This window comes from Ranitomeya variabilis, chromosome 7 (assembly GCF_051348905.1).
Source record: "Ranitomeya variabilis isolate aRanVar5 chromosome 7, aRanVar5.hap1, whole genome shotgun sequence".
In the NCBI taxonomy this organism is placed as follows: Eukaryota; Metazoa; Chordata; class Amphibia; order Anura; family Dendrobatidae; genus Ranitomeya; species Ranitomeya variabilis.
The window spans coordinates 190,115,340-190,122,921 of NC_135238.1; positions in this window are offsets into that span (position 1 = coordinate 190,115,340).

Genomic DNA, 7,582 nt, shown 5'->3' on the forward strand with positions numbered 1-7,582 from the left:
CCCCTTTTGTAAGTATCACAGCTTGCAAATGCTTTTTATAGCCAGCCAAATTCAGTGAAAATTCTTTCAGTTCTGTGAAATTCGTGGGTTATTTTGCATGCACTGCTTTTTTGAGATCTAGCCACAGATTTTCAATAATGTTCAGATCAGCGGACTATGAGGGCAAATTGTAAAACCTTTTGCTTGCACCTTTTCAGGTAGTCTACCGTGGATTTTGATGTGTGTTTAGGATCATTACCCATTTTTGTAGAAGCCATGCTCTTTTCAACTTCAGCTGTTTTACAGATGGTGTTATGTTTGCATCAAGAATTTGTTGAAATTTTGCTTGGTCTCCAGACCTTATTTTGACCTCCACTGTTCCTGTTAACTGCCATTTCTCAGTTACATTTCAAAGTGAGGAAAAGGCAACTTGAAAATGCTGTGTTATCTTCTTATAGCCTTCTTCTGCATTATGGACCTCCACCATTTTCATTTTTAGAGTGCTAGGTAGCTGCTTAGAAGAACCCATGGCTGCTGTTTTTTGGCACAAAGCTAAAAGAGGCTGGGTTTTTCTAAAGCTGGGAAATTTGCATTACCTGTCCTTTCCTAACGATGATAGTGAACAAGCCAAAACCCTAACAGGCTAACAAAACCCCATCACCTCCGAGCCTGTTTTCATCTTCATGACTAGCCAAATTTTACAATTCTTACCAGTGTCAATTAATGTGGTGATAACTGGAACGCCTCAACGGATCCTGATGATTCTGAGACAGTCTCTTCATGACATATTGATCTTCATGATAGTGGTAAAATTTATTTGATGCAACTTGCGTTTATTTGTGAAAAAATGGAAATTTAACAAAATGTATCAATTTTCAAACTTTTAATTTTTATGCCCCTAAATCAGAGATTTATGTCACACAAAATAGTCAATAAATAACATTTCCCACATGTCTACTTTACATCAGCACAATTTCTGAAACATAATTTCTTATTGTTAAGAAGTTAGAAAGGTTAAAATTTGACCAGCGATTTTTCTTTTTTACATCAAAGTTTACAAAACCATTTCCACATCACATCTGAAGTGACTTTGAGGGGTCTATATAACAGGAAATACCCAAAATTGGCACTATTCTAAAAACTGCACCCCTCATTAAAGTAGTGTATTAACTCTCCAGGTGCTTCACAGGAGCTGAAGCAATGAGGAAGGAAAAAATTAACAATTCACTTTTTTCAAAAATTTTTTACTTTAGACCCCAATTTTTTATTTTTACAAGGGAAAAAATGGACCCCAACATTTGTTGTCCAATGTATCCTGTGCACACTGATACCCTATATGTGGGAAAACTACTGTTTGGGCACACGGCAGGGATCGGAAGGGAAGGAGCGCCATATGACTTTTTGAATTCAAAATTTGCTGGAATTATTAGCGGACGCCATGTCACATTTGGCAAGCCCCTCATGTGCCTAAGCAGTAGAAACCCCCACAAGTGTCTCTATTTGGTAACCTAGACCTCCCAAGGAACTTATCTAGATGTGTGTTGAGCACCTTGAACCCACAGGAGCATCACAGATGTTTATAACGATGAGCCGTAAAAATAAAAAAATCACGTTTTTCACACAAAAATGATCTTATCGCCCCATTTTCTTTACTATTTTCACAAGAGTAACAGGATCAAATGCAGCATACAATTTGTTTTGCAATCTTTCCTGAATACGCAGATAGCCAATATGTGGAGGAAAACTACTGTTTGGAGCGCCATTTGAGTTTTTTAATAAAAAAATGTGCTGCCATCATTAACGGATGCCATGTTGTATTTGGAGAGCCTCTGATGTGCTTAAACGGTGGAAACCCATACAAGTGACCCCATTTTGGAAACTAGACCCCTCAAGGAACTTATTTAGATGTCTTGTAAGCACCATAAACCCCCAGGTGCTTCACAGAAGTTTATAACATTGATCGATGAAAATGAAAAAGAAAATTACACAAAAATGTTGTTTTAGCACCATCTGGCCTCTGTCCAGCCTTGTCTTTCTTTTCAGAAGTACACTAAACTGTGGCAGATAGCGCTTTTACGTCTAAAAAGACAGACACCGCCGGATCACAGGTCAGACGGCATCCGCAGTGCCTCCATCTGCCTCATTATAGGGAATGTTCCACTGGGGGTGCCGTCTGAATCACATATTTCAGAGATTTACATGGAAACCCTGGTGTAAGTGCTCAGGGCAGAGTGCAGGATAAATGTGAGCTGAGCCTTACTGCGATCTTTGGGAGGCAAAATGAAAAAATCAACAGCTGATGAAGTTTTGGTTTTACCTATTTGTTATGCCGTTAGCTTTATTCTTCTGGTTGGTGCGATCCCAGATTTATATTGGGTTTTTATGTTTGGCTGCGGTCACACACTAAAACACTAAAAAAAGCTTTTTATTGAAAAAATAAGTTTTTGCACCGCCATGTTTAGATAGCTATAATTTTTCCATATTTCGGCTGACAGAGTCATGTGAGCACTTGCTTCTTGCGGGACGAGTTGATGTTTTTATTGATTCCATTTTCGGACAAATTACATTTTTTGATCGCTTTCTATTCTGATTTTTGGGAGCCAGAATAAACAAAAACTGGCAACTCAGGATTTTTTTTTTTTTAATGCTGTTTCACATGTGGTAAAATTGGTAAGACCGCTTTATTCTATGTGTCAGTACAATAACTACAACAATACAACATTTATAATCATTTTTTTATGTTTTGCTGCTTTTACACAATAAAATCTATTTTATAGAAAAAATAAGCATTTTTGCGTCGCTTTATTCTGAGAGCTAAAACTTTTTTATTTTTCTGCTGATGGAGCAGTATCGTGGATTATTTTTGCATGACAAGATGACATTTTCAGTGGTACCAATTTTGTGTACATTTGTCTTTTGATCGCGTTTTGTTCCACTTTTTGTACAGTGGTGTGATGAAAAAGTGTAGTTTTTTTGCCACGTTTTTTATTTATTGTTCTTTCATTGTTCACTGAAGGGTTTCACTAGTGGGACAGCTTTGATAGCTCAGGTCATTCCGGACGCGGCGATACCAAACATGTGTACATTTTTTGCTTATTTTTGTTTTTACATAAATATATGTACCGTATTTTTCGTACTATAAGACACACTTTTTTCCTCCAAAAATATGGAGGAAAATGGGGGATGCGTCTTATAGTCCGGATGTATGATGGTGTATGGTGGATAGACTGGCTGTGGTGGGGAGGGGGGGAACGGCATCGGCAGGGCAGCAGGTCACAGGAGGCAGGAGCCGGCGGCTGCAGCTAACTCCTGTTCCCACTGCTAAAGAGAAATTAATATTCACTGCATTCCACACCCATGGGCGTGGAGGGCAATGAAAAATAATTTATCTTTAATAATATTATTTTGGTATGATTTCCCCCCAACCCTGCTCCTGGTATGCATGGCCCCATCCTTATAATTGGCCCCGACCTCCATTCCCATCCTGGTAAGCATGGCCCCATCAGAGAACATAAATAAAACCCAAAACATTACACTCACCTACACGGCGCTCCCTCGCAGCATCCTGCTCCCGTGCCAGCAGCTGCTTTATGCTTATTAGCAGCGCATGGCAGGGACATCATGCGCTGCTCACAAGCAGAGCACAAATGCTGGAATACTCACTGGGACTGTGCGCGCAAAGAGCAGAGAGTATTCATTGCTCTTCTGTAGCGCGCAGTGTCAGGAACCGACTTCCTGCTGCTGCCTGGTGGTCTTTGAGTTTGGGAGACTCCCCAAATGTATGGAGGAAGATGTTGTGGTCAGATGAGACCAAAATTGAACTATTTGGCCACCAAGGTAAACACTATGTCAACACAGCTCATCACCCCAAGAACAACATCCCATCAATTAAACATGGTGATGGTAGCATCATACTGAGGGATGTTTATCGTCAGGAATGACAGGGAAAATGGTCCGAGTAGAGGGGAAAATGGATGGTGCGACATACAGGAATATTCTTGGCAAAACTTCTTTCTGTCTGTCAGTGATTTGATTTGGTCACTTGGTCAGAGGTTCTTTTTCCAACAAGACAATGACCCAAAACATACTGCTAAAGCAACACTGTGGTTTAAGTGGAAACATATAAATATTTTAGTGTGGCCTAGTCAAAGCCCAGATCCTAACCCAATTGAGAACCTGTGGTCAGACCTGAAGATTGCTGTTCACCAGAGGAAACCATCTAACGTGAAGGAGCTGAAACAGTTTTGCCTTGAGAAATGGGCAAAAACCCCAGTATCAAGATGTGAAAAATTCATAGAGACTTATCCAAACCGATTTGCAGCAGTATTTGCTGCAAAATGAGTCTCTACAATATACTGACTTTAGGGGGTGAATAGTTATGCACACTGAAGTTTTCAGTTATTTTGTACAATTTGTTGATCTCTTAAAAAAAAGCAAATGCTCACAGTTGTAGGCATGTTCTTTACATGAACTGATTCAAACCCTCAAAAAAACATTGAAATTCCAGGTCAGTTTCTAACCTAAAAGTAAAAATAATACGTGGATGAAATTAGAAAATTTCTTATCAGGAAATCCGGACAAAAAATCCTCAAAAATATGTTGCAATCTGAACGTACACTGGTAGTTTTACAAATTGCTATAGTGATATGTTGTTTAATAATCAATATAAAGAAGCATATCTTTTGTTCGGTACACTAAGGTGGTGTTAATGATAAATAGCATTTAATATATGTGAAAAAATGTACAACACTAAAATATTACATATAAAACAGTGCAATAAAAAATGAGGCCAAAATTGGTCATGTGCTTAGTCCTATGGGACCGAACAAGTAGGAGTTAAACATAGATTTGGCAGTAGGGAGACAGATGGGAAGAGGGCGGAGGGGGAAGAGAGGAGCTTACATGGCGGTAGATCATGTCTGGCTCTGTAGAATGTGACCCTCTCGCTTGCTGACCTGCTTATGTCTTGTCTGCAGAAATTGCAGGACAGTAAGTGATAGCTAGTGCTGGATATTCACATCAGATCTGACACTGAATATTGTAATCAGATGTTATTGAGCAGAAAACGTGGAACCGAAGAAAGAAGAGCAGTTAGCTATGCAAATACTTGAAAGGGGATCTCTAGGAAAAAAAGAGTCTACAGGACACTCTCTTTGGGGCTCTTTAAATCTCTATGTCATGCATTTCCTTGAGGCCTTAAGTGTGACACATTTTTTAGCCCCTTCCAGTATTCCTTTTAACGCTTTGATATATATACAGACTTACAGAAAAGAGGCTACAAAGCAACCTGTAAACTTTACTTATTTGGTGGATGCCCTGTTCACTCACAGGAATAAGTCTCTATCCTTGAAAAAAAATTGTAAAATGCATAAAGCCATCTTCGGAGAGGGGACATATCACCCTGACATTGAACTTACAGGATTAATTATAACTGGGGAAGTGAGAAAGAGCTGATATATCAACCTCCATTGAAGTAGGGCCTCCTTTCGTAAACAGGTAATTACCACAGGGGGATCTGATGAAAACGAGCCAACAAGGCTAGGATTTGTATATCCTGAACAGAAGAAGCCCCTGTACTCCTCCGCTTCTAAGGAATTTTCTCAGGCTTACTGGGGCCAGTGGACAGTGATGAATATTGGGGTTTGCATCGATCCGATATTTATGGGAGATATATTTTCAGAGTCGTAGCATAGGGACAAACATAACGCATTCACTCACATCACCATAAGGCTGGGCGAATGCCTCCAACTTAACATTGGCCAGATGGATGAAGCTATTTATGCCATGTTTCATCTCTATAGAAAGGTAATATCGTGGTAGGAAACATGACAACCATATCTCCCACCTGGGACCTCCAGGGGCAAAGATATCCTGAAAAGTGGGGGTCTCATAAATGTCTATAAGAGGTAGCACATCTCACTACCAGCCCCACATATGACCTCACCTAAGGGGGCTTTCTGGTGTTCTGTCCATTTTACTAAAAAGGAGTACCTTCCTCTGCTAAGCTCTGAGTCACTTTGTATATTTTTTTTAGAAACACTGCCTACCTTACCGAATTAAACATCTAAAATGTAATAGCTCTGTTCCTCTTGATGTTTAAACCTGTTAAACCTTTGTAATTGCTCCTCCGTGATCCCCTCTATTGCCCTAGGGAGGCACGCCATATGCAGTGAGTGCTACTTACTCCCACTTGCTAGCTAGCTATCATGCTAACAGTTTTCTGCTCAGATCCACAGCTTCTACTACTTCTTCATATCTGCTCTATTTGTGTACAATGCCTGTAGTTTACTTAGCAAAAACCCGCTGACAGGTTCACTTGCTTTGTTTTCAGCAGTGTATATTACCATAATATAATAGACGTTTCAGTGCATAACTATGGGAGGCATATTGCTGGAGATACGAAGCAGGGTAAACCTAATAATACATCACATCATCTACATTATACAGTATAGGACACAACACAGCCCAACATACTAAACACCAAGGCTAGGGCTGAATTTACAGCTCAAGTAAGACTGATTACTGCACTCAAAAGCTCATTTTCATTCTCTTATTGCCATTAGTTGCTCATTTTGGGAAACTAAGTAGATGATGCGCCAGTGATTACGCCTTCTTCCCTCATGAATTCTGGGCCTTAAAGACGATCTTTGACTAAATGTTACTTGCAGAACTACACAGGATGTAATAGGATGAAGCAAATGTGTTTTATTTTCTTATCTTCGCATCTCCATTGTGGAGATATTAGCAGGCAAAGTATTTGGCATCTAATAAGTTAACTTTTTTTAAGTCTCAGTAGGTGTTATCAGACAGTTTTCACTGGGGGCGTGTACTTCTTCTCCCTGTATGATGCTGACCAATCAGAAGCTGGCAGTGACAATCTAAGGAAAGTAGAACACGCCCTCACCATAGCTCAGAGCAGGTTGAAAAGAAATCTATTCTTCTGGTCGGTAGCACCAAAATTTCCATCAGTAGAAGGATTAAATTAAAAATGGTACTGCGGAGAACTGCATCTCTTTTTTTTATTTTTGCGTTGAATAAGTAACTCATGTTTTTACAGGGTTAAATGGAACTTGTCATCAGGTTTGACAGATATGAGATGCGGCTTCCACAATTGAGGCCTGATATACAGAAATCTATAATGCTGTATATAAGCACCCAACCCGACCTGCAAGAGAAGAAAAAGAGCATTTATTATACTCCCCTGCGGGGCGGTCCGGTCCGGGGGTGTCTCTGGTCTTAATCCGGCGCCTCCCTTCTTCTTGCGATGGTGTCCTCCTTCTTGGTTCCTGTGGATGACGCGTCCCCACATCATCCACAAGGTCTCCCCAGCATCGCGCTCCTGTGCAGGCGTACTTCTCTGAACTGATGAGGACAGAGTAAAGTACTGTAGTGCGTATGCGGCGGGGCTAGTTCACTGCGTCATCCACACGAAGCAGGAAAGAGGACGGCATCGCAAGAAGAAGGAAGGTGCTGCGACACCCATGGGACCGGACCACCCCACAGGTGAGTATAATAAAAGGTCTTTTTCTTCTCTTACAAGTCTGGTTGGGGGCAGACATACAGCCTTATAGAATGCTGTATATCAGGCCTGAAAGGTGGAGGT